We start from the raw sequence: 18,008 nt of genomic DNA on the forward strand, positions 1-18,008 counted from the left end.
TGAACTGGGGGTTGCAGTTCAGAGAGGACTGGGGTTGTTTTGTCTGCTAAGGGGAAAGGAATGCCCAAATCAAACACAGTGAATGAGATGCTAGCAAGAGAGAAGGATTAGGGCAAAAGACAGAGGCTGAGAGACTGCACAGACTAAATTTGAGGAGAAAGATGTGGCGACTGGAAACGGCAATCAAGAAAGCAGTGGCCAGAACAGTAAGGAAAGAAAACAGGAGTGAACAGAATAATTCCCTTTTCTTCCATTTGCTGTAACCTGAAACTGCAGTCAACTTTCCTCCTGCTGTTATTTTCTCTCCAACAGCATGGCAAGGTGGGGTAAGAATTTTGTCTACAAGCTGATGAGCTGTCAAACAGAAAACCATTCACCTCTTAAACTTTACAGTGAACCAACCCTAACATCTAATGACTTCACATCCCTGCAGGCCTCCCTGCTCTGCAGCTGAAGCCTTCACACTCTGCTGCTTACTAAGAAGACAATCAGCCAGCATTAATAATATGACAGGTGGCAAGTTCAACGAACTTTACTGGCTTCATAATACAAAAAAGATTGAAGGCAAAAATGACAAGTCTTTCAGGTCCGTGAAAGAAATCCATTTGTGAAGCATTTCAGACTCATGTCTGGACTGATTTAGAGAAGCAATAAGAGACAAGCCTTTAAACAAAACAAACATTTGACACATCACATAAAGTGGTTTGATTCCACGATTACAAATCTTAGTAACATCCAGGAGATGAGGATCCTCTGTGCCAGCAGTGGAGGAGCCGAACTGACAGATGTACAGGTACAACCTAATCAGCAAAATACAGAAACTTAAAGCAAAACATCTCTTTGCAGAACAACTGTGAGGCCTTTTTAACTGGATTATACACTGGAAAAATGTTCTTCTTGTTGAAATCAAACAAAAAATAAGAGACAGCAGGATAGGTTGCATTTCACTTATGATGGAATAACATCCCTGATTTTTCTAAAAGCATGTCTTGAGCCCAGAACAGTCCGTATACACATAAACCTACTGTTTAAAACAACAACAAAATGAGTAGGGTGCAATGTGACTCTCAGCTGAGTTACCAAACACTTCCTTGTGTTGTGTGTGCAAGCTGGACCCTGCCCATGCAGGAGTGAGTTGTTCCTTGACTGGCAGAGCAGAATTGATAGGCTGCTATTGTTTCCTTTTAAGGGCAATTGTGCCTCAAATGCTTGGCATGGCTGGGAGTACAGATGCAGATGGCTGGCAGGAAAGATAAAACCCTAATTCAATCACATTCTTCTGTGCAGTCCACACCTAGAAATGTAGAGGAAGGCAGTCGGGGACCAAGGCTATGTAAGATACACTGTGATGGGAAAGATTCAAAGTGGATTAGAAAGAAAAGACAGTGCCTTACCAAAGGGAGAAACACGAAGGTAAAGGCTACAAAAATGTCCAAGTGAGTGGGCAAGACTCACTCGTTGCCACGGGCATCAAGTTTTTCCTTACCCTTGTTTTTAGAGCAGGCTGTCAAAATACACCACCGCATGTGGCAAACATGTTTGACAAGGCCACAAAAAGACACCCAGAGACCTAAACATCCGACAGCGCAACAAACCGTTTAGCATTTTGTGTCCCTAAGTTGGGGCTGGATTTCCTTCAACTAAACATACAAACTGCGAGTTAATCTGCTGTTTTTGTGTGTGTGTTTAAACACAATGTGTAGGATGTGGCAGGGAAGTGGGTGTATGTGTGTGTGTGTGTGTGTGTGTGTGTGGTGGGGGGGGGGGGGGGGGGGGGGGGGGGGGGGTTAAGTCAGACTGACTAAGCTTCACAAATAAACCCAGACACAGAGAAAGACGGGGAGCCAGTTAAAGGCTGGATCATAAAATATGCCTGGTATTCCACAATGTTCCAGAATGCACAAATGAGCCACTCTGCAACTTGGGAGTGTTACGAGATTCCTGAGGATCTCATGTCTGAATGTGTCTACAAGTGTGTGTGTGTGTGTGTGTGCGCGCGCGCACGCACGCACGCACGCACACACGCACACACACACACACACACACACACACACACACAACAAACAAACAGCAAAGGTGAACAAATTTTACAGGTTAAAAAGTGTTGTAACCACAGCAATGACCAACGATGCAACATTAATTCCATTCAATAAACTTGACATCTATTTGCCTTGTACAGTTTATTAAAAGGTTTTCCAGTGTCATTTTAAGTAGCAAAAGGTGAAAAACAAATGGCAGATGACAAACAACGCAGAGCTGATGACTCAAGTATGATCCAGGTCACTGTCTGCACTGCCTGTTTTTGTCTAAAGAGAAGTACATGTGTAAAGATGCTGAGGTGTTTTGTCTTTTTAAGTATAATCCATAGGTTAAAAAAAAACCTGAACACAATTCTAAGTTAAAGGTTGATTCAGTCAAAATTCTCCTTTTTCCTACTCCCACGCACACTACATAAAACTCTAACATGAAAGGGTTTCATGACTCTTTAAGTAAAAGCTGCACTTTACAGAGTCTATTTTTATGGCCTTCACCATAGCAGCATTGTGCTGCTTCACTTCCCCTGGTCAGAGCAGTCAGCATGAGACAGAGCTCCAAAAGCAACGTTGGCATGGAGGGGAAACCCAGCCCCCAAATGCCCTCAATAAACTCTGAAGTGCAGCGTCAATATCCAAAAAAAAAAAAAATTAAATAAAAAAAATTAAAAGAAACAAATGAGAGAGGGTCTGAAAATAGCCCAGTTGTTGGGGTCCACATGCATCAGCAGGACCACAATGATACTCCACAAATTCATAACAGCTTCGGTAGGTGGCCAGATGAAATAGAGGTGGGGTGGGGGGGGGAGGAAATTGTGAAGGAAATTAAATATCTTTCCAGTATCCTTCTAAATGAGGTTGAAACAAAGAACAGCTAAATGGGTGCATAAAACAACATAATAGTAAAATGCAGGAAGAAGACAATATAGCCAATGACTGTAGTAAGAAAACAGGGGGGATAGCTATGTTGCCATGGCATCCTAACATTCCTCTCTCACAGAACATGTATATTTTCTGATCACAAGAAAAATAATCTGCAGGAGGAATTTTATTTTGAGAGCCGCCCTGTAGACCAGAGGCTTAGAGCAGGTCAGACAGAAGTGTGTGAGAGAGTGGAAGTCTGTCGTAAGTTGAGCCATAACAGTTTTAAAGAACAAAAAACAAAACCTCATATAATTATCAAATAGACCATTTTTATAGAAAGTGCATATGGAGATCTAACGGCAGGCTGCTTAAGTCACACACCAGCAACTGAACAAATAATCCCACCAACACACACGACTTCACTGTACTTCAGCAAAAATTAATCTATGGCCATCACTTCAAGTGTTGTTGACAAAGGTAGTCCAAAGTTATTCTTTTACAGTTTTAAAAGTAGCTTTGTACTACTTCTCTCCTCTCTCTGAACTACCTATCTCAGCTCTTCCTTTAGTCTGATACAAAACACAGGAAAAGGAAAGGACAGCTTTTACCTTCTCATGTCAATATCTACATGTAGTCTGTTCTTATTTCTGTTTTTCTCTTTTAGAAAGGGTCTCCCATCCATCTTTTCCTACTTCAATCAAAACACAAATGACTTTACCCACAATCAGCAGCACACGTGTGAGAACAATGATTAGCAAATGTCCCTTTGCACACATATGAGCTGGATTCGAGTTTATCAGCGTAGGAGGAAAGAATAGATTCTAGAGACAGATTTCAGCATTGTGGCACAAATAACCCGATCAGAAGGAATGAAACTGAATAAAAGTTTTCCTTGTTACAGTAGCTACACACTACCCTTCATGACCCCACAATGAACTGGACCCAAGCTGAAAGCTGGGCTTGTATCACCACAGCGAACAAAGTCCTGCCAACCACCGTCACATCAGTCATCCGTCTGAAAATAACAGATTCAAGGATCATAAATTCTCTGAGGGGGGTGCATAGATGTAAAGCCACAGAAGAAAGGTTAAAAAATACATATTACAGGTCTAAGCACATAAACACCTGGTAAATTGCAGTGAATGTACCCAAACCATACAAACTCTGCTGCTGGGTGAAGGATTATGGTTCAACATGTAGCCTTTTATGGATGTTCTTGAGGTTTCAGACGTCGGGGGGGGGGGGGGGGGGGGGGGGGGGGACGACACGACGACAACTGGTTACACATCTGTGTGTCAGCATGTCAGTGGCATGAGGTGGTGTTTTCATAACTCTTAAACACATGTGTTGGCTGGGATTTAGCTTTAACTCTATCCAAGGGAGGATTGTGTAATCTGTGCCATCTTCAACCATCAGCATCGCGAAACTGGGAGGAAGTGGAGCGTGACTTTCACCTTTCGTCCCCACGCCACATAGCTTGTCTGGCTGCTCGGACAGATCTCAAGAGGAACACATCTTGAACCAGACTGGAATGATTCCTGAAATATGTTCGTGGACCCCCCGCCCCCCCCCCCTCTGAAGATCTACGCCTGTTCTCCAGCCCACTCCCCTTCCCTCCTCGTCCCCCAACCCATAGAATTCTTGCTCTCTGCACAGCACCAGACTTAAAATCACAGATGACCCACTCACACAGAAAATGTTAAGGACATTAATAACACAAGTTTCCACCCAGCTGACCCAGACATGCCTTTTAAGGGTAAGCAGTTCAGATTTCTCTTTTCATTAACTTCCAAAAATACTCCTGGGCCAGGCTGGACAAGGGTAGGGGTGGGGGAAGAGAGAGAGGTGGAGGGGGTGGGGTTTGTCTCTTCTACGGTAAGGGTTGGAGACAGTAAATGAAAGAAGATAACAATCAAGAGTGGGGAAATATTGGCAAGTTAATGAAGAGACAACCTGAAAAAAAATACAAGTGTGCCCGAGGAATTCGTCCTAACTTCAGCCATCCCCTGTTAAAAAACACCTCTTTCCCTTCCTCTTCTTCATCATTTCCCACTGTCTTGCTGTGCCTCCTACGAGCTTTTGAAGTCTGTTTCCTTTTGCCCTTTTTCTTCCACGGTCAACATGGTAGCCATGTCTGACAAGCCAAAGCAGACGCACGGGGGAATTTCTGTAAAACAGCTTCCTGGAGGCTGAAATGTCCAACAGGAACCCAAATCTCACACAGGAACCAGTTGGAAAAACTAACCAAAGAAACGTGAGACCCCTCTGTTTTAGGACAACCTGAATCAAAGTGTGTACAACCCAAACACAGTAGCACAGTGACCCACATTAATAGTCAACTTGGTCCAAACTCCAGCCATGTGAGGCAGCTGGCCTGGCCAGGCAACAGATTAAACATTAGAGGACTTATCACCTGCAGTTATCAGGACACATCTAACAACCACAAACGCATTCTTGGCAGGAGTGTTACTCAAAGTAAGCTGTGAGAGAAAGACTCCTCTTGACATAAGAAAGAAGCTACTACTCAACTGTATGTGCTAAAGTACATAACATGGAGTGTGTAAGCACCATTGCAATGACGTTACAGTCAATAAGAAGTGCCTCGAAAAACTGGAAAGCAGACTTCAAAAGATGACTCACAATGGAAACTTCTGATGTCACGTCTAAAGATTAAACTCACAGATTTACATTCAGTACTTCAATAGATTAGAAAACTAAAAGGACTAGAAGGAAATGTTAAAAATAAGAAACATATCGAGATCAACAATAAGATTAACTAACCCAGTGTTTCTCACACCCGCCACCCTGCATGGTTTAGACATTGCTCTTCCTCCAAAACACCTGAGTCAGATTACCGAACTTCCTGATCAAGTTCTTTGCAGCCTGTTAAAAAGCCCCTCATTTCAGTCAGCTGTGTACCTATGAAACATCCAGGGCAGGAAGTCCTGAGGACCTGGACAGAGAAACACTGGATTAACCCATCAGTGATATATTACATTCCAGTGGAGCAAATCTGGGTCCAAACCTTTGACATATTTGTATGTTATTGTGTGACTAAAATGAAGCCCAAATGATTGTTTGGCCCTTTTCTTACATCTGGACAAGGTCAGCAGCATGGCAGCTGCCTGGGTTTTAGGAATGTGTGTTTATTAACATTCCTGAAATATGAAAGATAATTCCTGCAGAGCAGTGATGGAGAAGAGTCATCTGTTTGACTCCACTCCACTTTGTGCCCTAGCAGTTTCCAAACTCTTCACAAATAATGTCAACTTTAGCATTTGTCATAACATTGGGCTGATCATATCTAAACCTTTATAACATCTGGAATTTCATTTTACACAGAGAGCATGGTTATCTCAGGGAGTATGGCATCGCAAGGCTCCGCGTGGAGGAATGGAGCTTCCTCCATCCAAAGAGATAGAAACATGTCCAGATGCCTCTCGGTTCTCAGTAGCTTAGCACTTTAATATTTCCACAACATATCAACTTTAACTTTCTATAAGTGTGTACAACTGATCACTTGACAACAGCCTGATTAAGAAAGTCAATTTAAAATTCATAATTACCGGCTCACATTACATGTTTGATAACAACCTGGTAATTTACATGGTTTTTTTGGGGTTTTTTTTTTTTTGTCTTGTCCAGCATTTAGCCAAGCAGAATGATGGTCTGGATGCTGTGTTCTGCTGAGCAAATTTTCTCTGCCAAGGGAAGCTTTATAGATATAATGATCCCCTTGACTTTCTGAATTTTTATTTTATTTCTATATTTATTTTGTATTATTGTTTGAATTGTAGAGTTTGTACTGCTGGACCAGAGAGGACAGACGAAAGACAGAAAGAGAAAGGAGAAAAAACACCTCATAAGAAAAGTGAAAGAGATAAAGGGAGAGGAAAGGGAGAGAAATTTAAATGTTAGTTAAGACCACACCATTTTGGGGTAAATGGCAGAATTTTGTAATCTTCTCATGTACCTCTGTATCACAAGTCAAAGAACTTGTAATAGTAGTATTATTCACCCTGAAAGGATAATAATAAATATATCACATTTATGCACAGATGGTTAATTTAGTATTGCATGTCATGATACAATCTCAAATGTCCAGATTCTGTATTTTAATGCATACTTTCCTCCGTACACCTGCAGACTCAAAAATTACCATTTATAATCTATTGAACTCACACCTGCAGTGAAAGGCATTAATAGGTGAATATGCCACTACATGAGTGTGTACCAGAGCATGAAGAGGCAGTTTGGCAGGCTTCGGGCTACTAATGACGAGGATTCATTCACACTTACATGCATTCAGAAGAGGGTCTGTGAAAAAAATCCACTCTCGCCTCGACATGACAGAGACAGAGAGCGAGCCCACATCAGTGTGTGGGCATTAGTGTATGTGTTAATGGAAGCCAGAGTGAGTTGTGTGAAAGCTTGGAGCTGAAACCTACTTCTAGCTACTGTTCGATGAGTGAATGACACTCAGTCTCTAGTATCTGATGACAGATCTACATGGATGGGAATGGAACAGAGAAAAGGGCCTTGCAAAGTAGAAATACCTGCATCCACACAGCTTCACAAAAAGACGTTACAAGGAGTTCAACTAGTGTGAACTCCATCTGCAGCCACTCCCCTGTCACTCACCCAAGGCTGATAACGTTGAAAAGTAGAGGAGGAAGGAGGGAAAAGGAAAATAGAGAAAAAATAAATCTATTGGAGATGGCTTAGTTTTTATTTCTGTTTAAAGAAAAAGCTGAAATTCTGTGTCCAAATATAAAACTAAAAACAAGAAATTTAAATATCTTTGCTTGGCATGTTCAGTTGGCTATTAATTAATTATCTTCTGAATGCATGATTGTTTTAGGACAAAAGTACACACAAACAAAAAGTCAGGATATCATTTGCAGCCATGTACGCTTATGAGCAGCTGACATACATGGTTCTACCTCTGAGGCTGCAGTACATGTGTATTTCTACACACAATCTACCGCATTTGTTCAAATGACGGAATCAATCAGGCTTTAAAGTATCCAAATCAGTCAAAAGCCTCTGCAAAACCTTCCCAGAGTCCAAAATGATGACTTGAAATACATTTTATTTAATCCACCAAATTTCCACAACCTGAGAAATTCAGTTTGTTGTCACACTGGACGAGAAAATCCTCAGAGGAGAAACCCTGTTTTAACATTTTTGCTTCAAAACTAACAGAAATTATTTATCAGCTGTATCCCTGTGACGTCTTTGTGAACTGAAACCATCTCCCTGCAAGTCTGTCACTGCACAGACAGCAGCTCCAGCTGGCCTGCACACTGTCAACAGCAGGCAGTCCAGGATACCAAGCAGTTTATTGCATAATCACAAAGAGCACACACTCATAAAGGATATACACTCACAGGCTGCGTGGGCTTTGTTCAAAAGCTTTAGGGGAGAGATCACGGTTTATCTGCACTATTTCTAGAAGCCCCCAGTTTGTAACGCTTGCAACATCCCTCTGCACCTTCCGCCACTCTATTCCTGGGTAAACTGATAACCAAGGCTAAAAGCAAAAGTCTGAAGATAATAATAACACCAACAGCATCCAGCCCTAAATCTATCCGAGCTATCCATTACAGCTTATTAGGATGTGTAGGTTACGCTGCACATGACACTTGTATCATTTTGTGTGGCTGCTGACTTGCCTTTTTCCACTCATGAGAACAAACCTCCTGAATCATTCTGAATATACTCACAATTTCACTTTTGTTAATGGACATTTTCTGATCCACTATGGCCAATCTTATTACCACACACTTGTAACATACAACGTCTGTACCCTAGTCCTGCAATTCCATATGTACATGTGACTGCCCCACACTAACAGGAGGGTCTGTGCATACACACCAATGTGCAGAGTGGCATTAATATTACCACTGACAGGCCGGCTTTGGCATTTGCACTGGTTTGATACTCCCAGGCAGAAAACCTCAATATTTTAATTTAATCCCCAGAGCAGTCATTTAGCCACTCCATAATCCCCAGGTCCAGTGCTTAGTCTGATAATTACCCTTATAGGACACCCATAATGATTAGTTTTTGGTTTCAGCCAAAGCAGTGCAGGCAGTTTCATAGGGCGGTCGCATCATTTTGCGGAGTGGAAAACCAATCACGCATGGAATAGCCCAGGTCGTAAAAGAGACGAGAGAGAGAGAGAGAGAGAGGTATGATTATTACTTTTCATGGCAGTCGACATCCCCTGGATGGGAACGTCATGCAAATTGTGTAACTTCTCACATCTTGGCATTAAAGTCACTTCGACATAGCAGGACAGGTGTTGGCAGTGCTAGCATTCCCGCTGTGTCAACATTAACAATTTTCATCATGCTGCACAATGAAATTCAATGAAAGAAAGACACTCTGCTGGGAATTATACCTCCTGAGAGCCAATCAAGTTTAATCTAACTTCAGGCATAATTTCACAGAACTAGAAATGCACAGATGAAGCGGTAATCAGTGGAAAGTTGGGCCTCTCATTTTAGACTGTGCTAATACTCTCATTTGATTTTCCCTGCACATTTCTCCCAGCTGACACCACAAACTGCAGAAATTCCCTCGGTGTGCTGTGTAATGATTCCATCCAAAATAGTGAAGGAAAGCCTTTTCAAACATCTCCCACCATGACACGCTCCCTTGCAAGTTCTTGTGCCCAGGTCAGGAGGAAAGTGGGTTCACAGCAGAGCAGGCTGGCATAATCTACAAGCTGGCTGGGAAGGTGAGCCTTACTGGAAAGTCATCAGGGATTTTTTTTCCCCTCTTTCTTTTTTTTGTCTCCTTCATGTCTGAAACAGGTCAAGGCAGGTCCCCTCCATCTCCTTCCCTCCCTGTGTTGTTCTTTACGAGCCCCACCTGGCAGATTAGTGTTCTACCACCACAACTACCTTTTCTGCAGCTTGCACACACACACACACATTACTGCTCTGGAGAGGGAGTACAGGGCACATACTGTTCAAACTATGCCACTTTGTTTTCATATGAGCACACGAAGCAGGACACATTCCATCACATGTGAGAGAAAACAAACAGATACTCAAACAAGGATGTACTAAAGCAATGATCATTTCACATTCAAACAGGATTATGATTTGTTTCCTTCTAGTGTAAAGAATTAACTATACCTTTGCCAATGTCAAACAAAATGTCTGATTTTTGTTTCATTTCCTGTCAGATAAACTGCTAAAAGCTTTTTTTTTTCTTTTTCTTCTTATAATTAAAAAGTCATATTAGTCAATTTGGCCTTTGGGGATATGCAGCAATAAATTTCTTGAAAATATAAGCAGAATTGATTTTATCATCAAATTTTTTTTTACACCAAGATTTTATGTTAACATGGTCTTAAGGTTACATGAAGGAGGTCCATCATTCATTTACCAAAACTTCACAATATTTCTAAAATGTAGTCTTGAACAGCAGATGCCAGTTTGATTTCCTAACAAGAATTTTGCTTCAAAAGATCTCAGCTAACAGGAGATCACTGAAGTCTGTGTAACTTTTTCAATTAATCAAATATAAGCAAGGCCAGAGAAGATGCTGCCTGCATGTCATAATAATGTAAAAGCAATAACCACGAGCAAATGTCAACATGGCGTGTCTCCATCAGAGCCCAGTAGTTCGGGCTATTCCTATGAAAATGCATGAGTTAACAAGCTACAAACATTCCCGATGTCTTAATAAACAGGAGGAAACCAGCTCTGAAACAACACATAGAGAGATGATAACGCCATAAACATGACATCAAAGTCAAGCACACGCAGCCAACGCATCAAATACTGCAGGTTTTAACTGTGTTTTTATCTTCCAGCATCAAATGCGACGCTGACATTATAATGCGCGTGAACAAAATCACAAAATGAGCAACAATTATGCCGCAACATACTTGTAGCGTCTTCACGAAATACAAAGCACAACAAATCCTCGCTACATTTCAACCACCTGGATGCTTCCTTTTGGCGAGCAGAGAGGATGAGGAGGAGGAGGAAAAGGACGAAGACGAGGAGGACAGTTGGAAAAACTTGCCGCAGTTCAGACTTCTGCAGTCCCAACTGGTTGGGTCCAACTCAGGAAGCCGCTGTCTGACTCCTTAAACACATTCCCGCCCATTGCCCCAAACACGCTTAAGTAAAAAGGAGTCACATTTACCTCTGCGGCTCCACCGCCGGGTCACAAACAGCAGCGGTTAATCCGCAACTTGAAGCGGCTCGGTCTCATGCGGACGGTGGGGTTCGCTGCAGCCGACGCGTCCGAGACAAGTTCATCCACATATTCACAGACAAGACCAGAGAGTTGAAGGCGACGGGGGGGGGTTGGGTTTTTTTTTTTTTTTTTTTTTTTTTGCTTTATGCCGTTCCCTAAATCCCCTTTCGTTGGTCCTTTCCTCTCGGATATTCCCCTCCCTGGTCTGTTTGAGATCAAACCATCACATTCCACCGCGTCCTTAACAATGAAAAAAGGTGGGCTTTCCTTTTCTGTTGCCGGAGGACCCACCCCTCGGGATGACTCTACCCGGCCTGACCGCAAAGAGGACGCCCTTCCCGGCTGCAAAGTCCCGCCCCTCTCTCCCACTGAAGTGCACGCAAGTGTGGCCAGTGAGGAGGAAAGAATCCAAGCAAGCCGATCCAAATATCCAGGACTTAATAATTAAAATAATTTCTCTTACAAAAACAATGTAACATTAATTATCCATGTGAATAGAAATCGTGATGATTACTTCAAAGCCATACAATGATGAGTACAAGAAGGACAGAGAGTGTGGGTTTTAGTTTTAGTTTACTGGACATCTTTTTTTTTTTTTTTAAAAATAACCAAAAACAAAACAACCTCTGGCTACATAACATAGATAAGATAGATAATGATTAAAAGTAGGACAACAGGTGTTTAATTTGGTTCCTATCTTAATAAAGCTGTTTGGTAGGGTCCACTCTGAACTGGGGTGGTCAAAGGGGCAACAAATGAAATATCAGTGGTGTCCTTGTCCCTTCATTTAATTTCCATTGGAGTCCTATTTAAATAAAGACCATCCATTTTTCTCCATTTCTGTACAGGTCATTATTTTTAAAGTATATCCAATTTTTTAACTGACATTCAAATCATTTTATTGATCTAGTTTTGCCTGCCTGGCCTTTTAGTCACAAACATGGACCACTTTGTTCCATCATGATACTTCTCTACTATCCCTACATATTTAGATGTTTTATTTAATTTTGAGCTTTGATTAAGAGTCCTTTGCCATCAGTATTTTTGTGTAATACTGAAACGGAGGACATTGATGTGAAATCCTACCTTGGAAAGGCCAAGAACATTATTCATCAGCCTCAAGAACATCTGGAGATCCCACTTCATCACAATACATTCTATAATTTACCTGTTTAGCTCAAACATCACCTCAGTTCTACTGTACGGAGCTGAAAAATGAAGAAGAAGAACAAAAAAAAAAAAAAAACCATCAAGAGGTTTCAGACGTTCATCAATTCCTGTCTGAGAAGAATCCTCCAGATCCACTGCCCAGAGGCCATCAGCAACACAGAGCTCTGGCAAAGAAAAAAACAGGCACCAGTAAGAGAAGAGACAAAGAAAATGGGGTTGGATAGGTCACACTTTGAGAAAAAACAACATCCAGCATCACTCATCAAGCCCTGATGTGGAATCCCCAGGGGAAGAGAAAGCGAGGAATACCAAGGAACAGGTAGAGAAGGGGCCCAGAGAATGACACCATGCAGACCGGTCACTTGGAAAGAGCTAGAAAGGATCACCGAGGACAGAAGGCGATGGCGGGAAGTTGTTGATGGCCGATGCCCAATCAGGGATACAAGGCTCCAACTAACTAACTAACTGAAACAAAGGTATTTATTCTTTTATTACAACATGATTTGGAGGGGCAGTAAATCTCCAGTTGTTGCTTTTATTGCCTTCTAGATATGTAATAGAGGAGTTTTTCAGTTGGATGGTAATATGCAATGCATGTAAGGTGAGGTAGGTGCTAGGCTACCTGCAGAAGTTATTCCCACACACCCTCCACACATTCCAGTGTGAACCAGCATCAACATAGAGCTGCATGCCAGTTTAATTTGAAGTTAAAAATGCAAGCTAGTGAACAATAAAATGTCATATTCTTATACCTTTACAATGCAGCAAATCATTACCTGTAGTCCTGCCGCTGAACCTTTGTTTCACATACATTTAACATACCTCTCTTCTAAAAGGGTGTGCCAGTATGCTTATATCATTTGACATAAAAGGCTAAGTGAAGTATAAATAATGTTGTCACCTTCTCCAGGTGGGGAAAGATACCAAAGATACCAGGTGATCAAAGAGAAATTAAATCCTTTCAGAGGCAGCTGCAAGTCAAAGGCATAACCAGGCATGCCCAGATTCTTAAATGCCACAGCAGCAAAGCCAAGCACAGGTGAATCTGAATATCTGTAAGGTTTATTTGGGTCTAGTCTTTTCACTTTTTTTTCTTGCAATTTAACAGAATGTAAAAAAACAAAAACAAAAAAATATTGGAAACATACTGAAACAATCAAGGAACCAAAGTACAAATGATCCGTCAAGGCAGCAGAAACTGTTAGATGACAAATATGTAGAAGCAGGCACAGAAAACATCTATTTCATGGATGTATAACAGCTATGTTTCATCTATCTTGAGACGTTTGGCTCATGCTCAGACAAGTTTCTGTCATTCTGGGAATTTGCCTGAATACATCAAACAATATAAATGTGAATGCTTTACACAGACTGCACTCTGCTGCAGAAGGTGAACGGTTTCAGGGAATGTAATCTACTACAGTCCACACTGCAGCACACAGACCAGCTGATCCAGGAAGAGCAGGTTTCTGGCCAACATCCTTCCTAATCACAAACATCCTTCACCAGCTGGGATCTTGTTTGTTCCAGTAAGAAGCTGTTGATAAAGAGGATTGGTTTGAACTTTCTTTTTGGGGGTTATTTTTTTTATCCAGAGTGACTTGCAGTGGCTGCAACAGCAGATAATCTCCAATAATCATGTGCAGTTTCCAAAATTACAAGTAGCCAATAGTACAGATAGCAGGTCTATAGTCAACAGTCAACAGATCTTTTCCTTTGTGTACACAATGAACATGTCAGATATGAAATGAGACCAACGTGAAAGGATTTTATGCCACAACATGGCTTGTGCTGGAGTTCTCCTACTTTATGCCCTGTCCACAGAGGGGATAAGGATTAACATGCATAATTCACTGTCCTCACAGAGTGGGTTATGGCTAGTATTTAAACAGATGCAACTCCAGTGGATCAAAATGTGGGGCAGCTTGTCATGTCAGGAAGCATGCGCTTATCCAATGTCATCAGGCGGTCGCTATGTTTTCAAATGAACATTTTTAAAGACAGCTTTGCATAATACTGTCATGTGAATCTTGCTTGCTTAGACGATCTTTTCCAATTAAATCAACAATAACTGACTTCCAACAGCTTATGAACTTCTGATATTTGAGGTTGTTATGGTTTAATTTGGAAATACACAGAATGTCCCATGAGACAGAGAGAGAGAGAGAGAGAGAGAGAGAGAGAGGACTCCAAATCCTTTGAAAGTCTTGACTTACTGTCAGGTCCTATATCATCTTGAAGTACAGATGCCTTTGCCTGTCTAGTTCACCCTCCCTTAGCCCTCTCGTTCTCACTGCAGGGGGACATTCCTCAATCCTCAGCCTCTGGCATGCAGTAAATCTGCCTGAGAGAGACCTACACTTCTGGAGTCTGCCAAGAACCCTCTGCCAGGCAGGACGTGCAACTGTTTCTTAGTTCTCAACCTCTTATTTTCTTTCTGCCCTCCTGAAGTGACCTGAAGATATAGTCTTTCTGTGTAAAATATTCCACTTGGGCGTTTCATGTCTGCTGCCTGAGACAAAATAACACGCCTCAAGGTCAAGTTAAGGTGAAGATGCAGGTGTAAAGGTGTTAATGGGACAAGAGGAGCGCTCACTCCCTTCCTGTATCCCTACATCATCACTCTGACGTCTGACTCCTTCCATCTAAAAAAATTAGAGTAAAGCCACGAAGCTCCTGGCATCATTCCCTGTTTTTGTCTCAGCTCTGCACACCTGGACTCCAACTACAGCCACTCCTTATGAGGGAAGATTCCTTGGATTGACCTGAGCAGCAGTGCAGAACATCACTGATCACCTGCATGAACCTGTATTTGATTATACGTCTTTCTCTCTTTTTTCTTTCCTGTTTGGTGCTTAAGGAGGTGGACGGGTTCGGATAGAAGCAATGAAAGACATTCCACCCTGCATAAAGCAGGAAAGGCTTACAACCAGAAGACAGTCAAAAATTTAAAGTCAGTATAGGGATTTGAGTATCATGTAATACTCAGCATCCCAATTACTATTATGTTATTATATTCTCCATAAAACTCCCAAAACCAAATATTCCCAAAAACATTTGTAAGATTATAAATAATAGTTAAACAGTTTTTTTCATTTGCTGCTTATATAAACACAGCTTAAATTTGCCTCGTTCATAGATATAAATCACCGACAATTATCAAGATAAGCAAATATCAAGGTGCATCGATGAGCAGTCGATGCAGACCTTTTTATATTCACTTGTCTTTTTAACTTTGTTCATGTACTTGAATCATCACAGTTGGATTTGTTTTAGTTCCATGATACCATAACAGGGTTTAAAGCAAAGACTGATTCTACTCATGTTTATTTTATTAACTTTGGGTTATCAATTAAAGCAGCAACCATTTGTTATTTCAGAGATGAGAAGCTTGAAAACCACTTGCAAGCTCTTCACAACTTCCAACTCATCTCAATTCCCAAGGCATCAAATGTGGCCCCTATATCACATATCCATAAAGACAATGGATCACTTCGTAACCACTTGTCTGGGTGTTAAAGACAATTAATATATGCCCAACTATATAATTTATTAATGTCTTCTATGAACAAAAACACAACTAAAGATTTTCTGCTGCAACACAGTCAATATAGAGGAAGTTTGGGGTTATGGCCAAGCTAAAAGCAGTGTAATCTAGCCACCAGTCTGTCTCTGTCTTTGTGCAAAGCCAAGTATTTGTAGATGACAGTATAAAAACAGTTGTGGGCAAAATAATCGGGAACCATCGTTTTAAACGCTTCCAAAAAATATAATTGACAATAAAATAATGCATTTGAACAACATTGTCATTAAATAGTTGCTAGTACTTTATTATATCGTCAGTGTGTATATCTGTTGTTGTATTAGCTTGTACAGGAGCTGCAGATCACTAGCTAACTGTGGGTAAGCAGCTGGGTACGATCTGTACACTCAGAGTACACACTCAGTCACAGCAGCGGACCGTTAAAGTTGCCCTTAACCAGTCCTACATGTCTTCTGACTGTGGGAGGAAACCAGAGCCCCCAGAGGAAGCCCACACAGGCACCTGGGGCAACATGCTTACTCTACACAGAAAGGCAGGATGATGTACATGGCATGTTCAAAATAAACACATATCCAGTGCCACACTTTGAACCAAACCACATTTCACATAAGCTACTCTCCTTTTCATGACCAAGACAAATCTCAGTGACTAACTGAGGAATGTTTTGAATCCACACCCAAACCATGAGTTGCATGTGAAAAGATTTTTACAGGGAAGGCCTGCATACCCAGCAATGGCGCAGCACGTCTGGAAGTCGTGCAGGGCACACAACCAATGAAAAGCTCTGCTGTCTTGTTCCACTGCCAAGCCATAATAACAGCAATAGGGTTGGGGAGGCTCGTTAACCTTAATCCAGGAATTATACTGTGGCACCAGGGAGAGGAGGACGTGTTGTGAGGTTGTACATGGGAGCTGGAATTAGACATTTACCACAGATGGGGGAGGGGATATTGCCACTTTAGAGAGTGAGAGTGGTGGTTCATGCAGTTCAACAGATAGAATTATACACTCTGACTAAAATCGCCATTAAAAAAAAAAAAAAGGACAATGGAATTTTAGAAGTTTTATCCTTTTTTTTATAAGCCTCTATCACCCTCAAGTGGTTAAAAAGCATCATTACACACCCTCATGTCATCCATTGGGATGTCACAGCAGGAGGTTTTGCATTGATAAAATTATTTAATCTCAATAGTGTGATGAGAACAAAAGACATTTAAGATTGCAGATGGCTAAACCCAACGCATCTCATTACTAGACTCATTTGTCGCGTTTTTAAAGCCTGGCCAGTACAACAAACATACCACATATGCATGCACACACACACACACACACACACACACACACACACACACACACACACACACACACACACACACACACACACACACTCATACACACACACACACACACACACACACACACACACACACACACACACACACACACACACATAAATGACTTTAGGAAAACTACCTTTCTCTCATGGTTGTTTTTTAGGATCAGCTTCACAGATCTGGCATCCTAAAACCACTTGCTGCTGATGTTTTTCATTGTTTTGAACAACTTGTATAGGTGAAATAAATGTCTCAAACATGACTATGTCCTCCATCTTATATGTCTTCTTTCAAGATTAGAAGTTAATAAACACTTAATTTAGAAACTAACCATAAGCTACAGAATAATGGAGAAATTTCTGTGTTTTGGGATTAATTGCTGTTTGCTTCATCATCAGCTGGTGGCAGCTTTCCAGTAAAAGGCATTTGCTACTGGCCCAAACATTTCTCAGCCTGCCTCAGATGATGACTCACAATAACATGTTGATAACGTTAGGCAAGGCAAGGCAAGTTTATTTGTATAGCACCTTTCATGTACAAGACAATTGAAAGTGCTTCACATGAAACATTACAAGCATTACAGAAAAAAAAGCATAAAAGAAAATACAAATAGCAAAATCACAATAAAATCACAACTTATATTAAAATAATATAAAGCAGAATTAATTAAAAGTTACTGTGCAGATGTCATGCATAGGCACATGAGAAAAGAAATGTTTTTAACCTGGATTTAAAAGTTCCTACATTTAGGGAAAGTTTAATCTCCACTGGCAGCTTGTTCCACTTGTTTGCACTGTAACAACTAAATGCTGCTTCTCCATGTTTGGTCTGGACTCTGGT

At 41.2% G+C, this 18,008-nt stretch overlaps 1 protein-coding gene across 1 annotated transcript in view; it reads right to left on the reverse strand.

Annotated features, from left to right (window-relative positions):
• The window catches only part of luzp1 (leucine zipper protein 1), a 44,652-nt gene extending 33,306 nt beyond the window's left edge, over nt 1-11,346 (reverse strand). Inside the window, exon 1 of the mRNA XM_079262423.1 lies at nt 11,067-11,346. The gene's annotated coding sequence lies outside the window, so the exon portion shown is untranslated. The remainder of the gene's footprint in view (nt 1-11,066) is intronic.
• Nucleotides 11,347-18,008: the final 6,662 nt, after the last annotated feature.

This window comes from Telmatherina bonti (assembly GCF_933228915.1).
Source record: "Telmatherina bonti genome assembly, chromosome: 22".
Lineage (NCBI taxonomy): Eukaryota > Metazoa > Chordata > Actinopteri > Atheriniformes > Telmatherinidae > Telmatherina > Telmatherina bonti.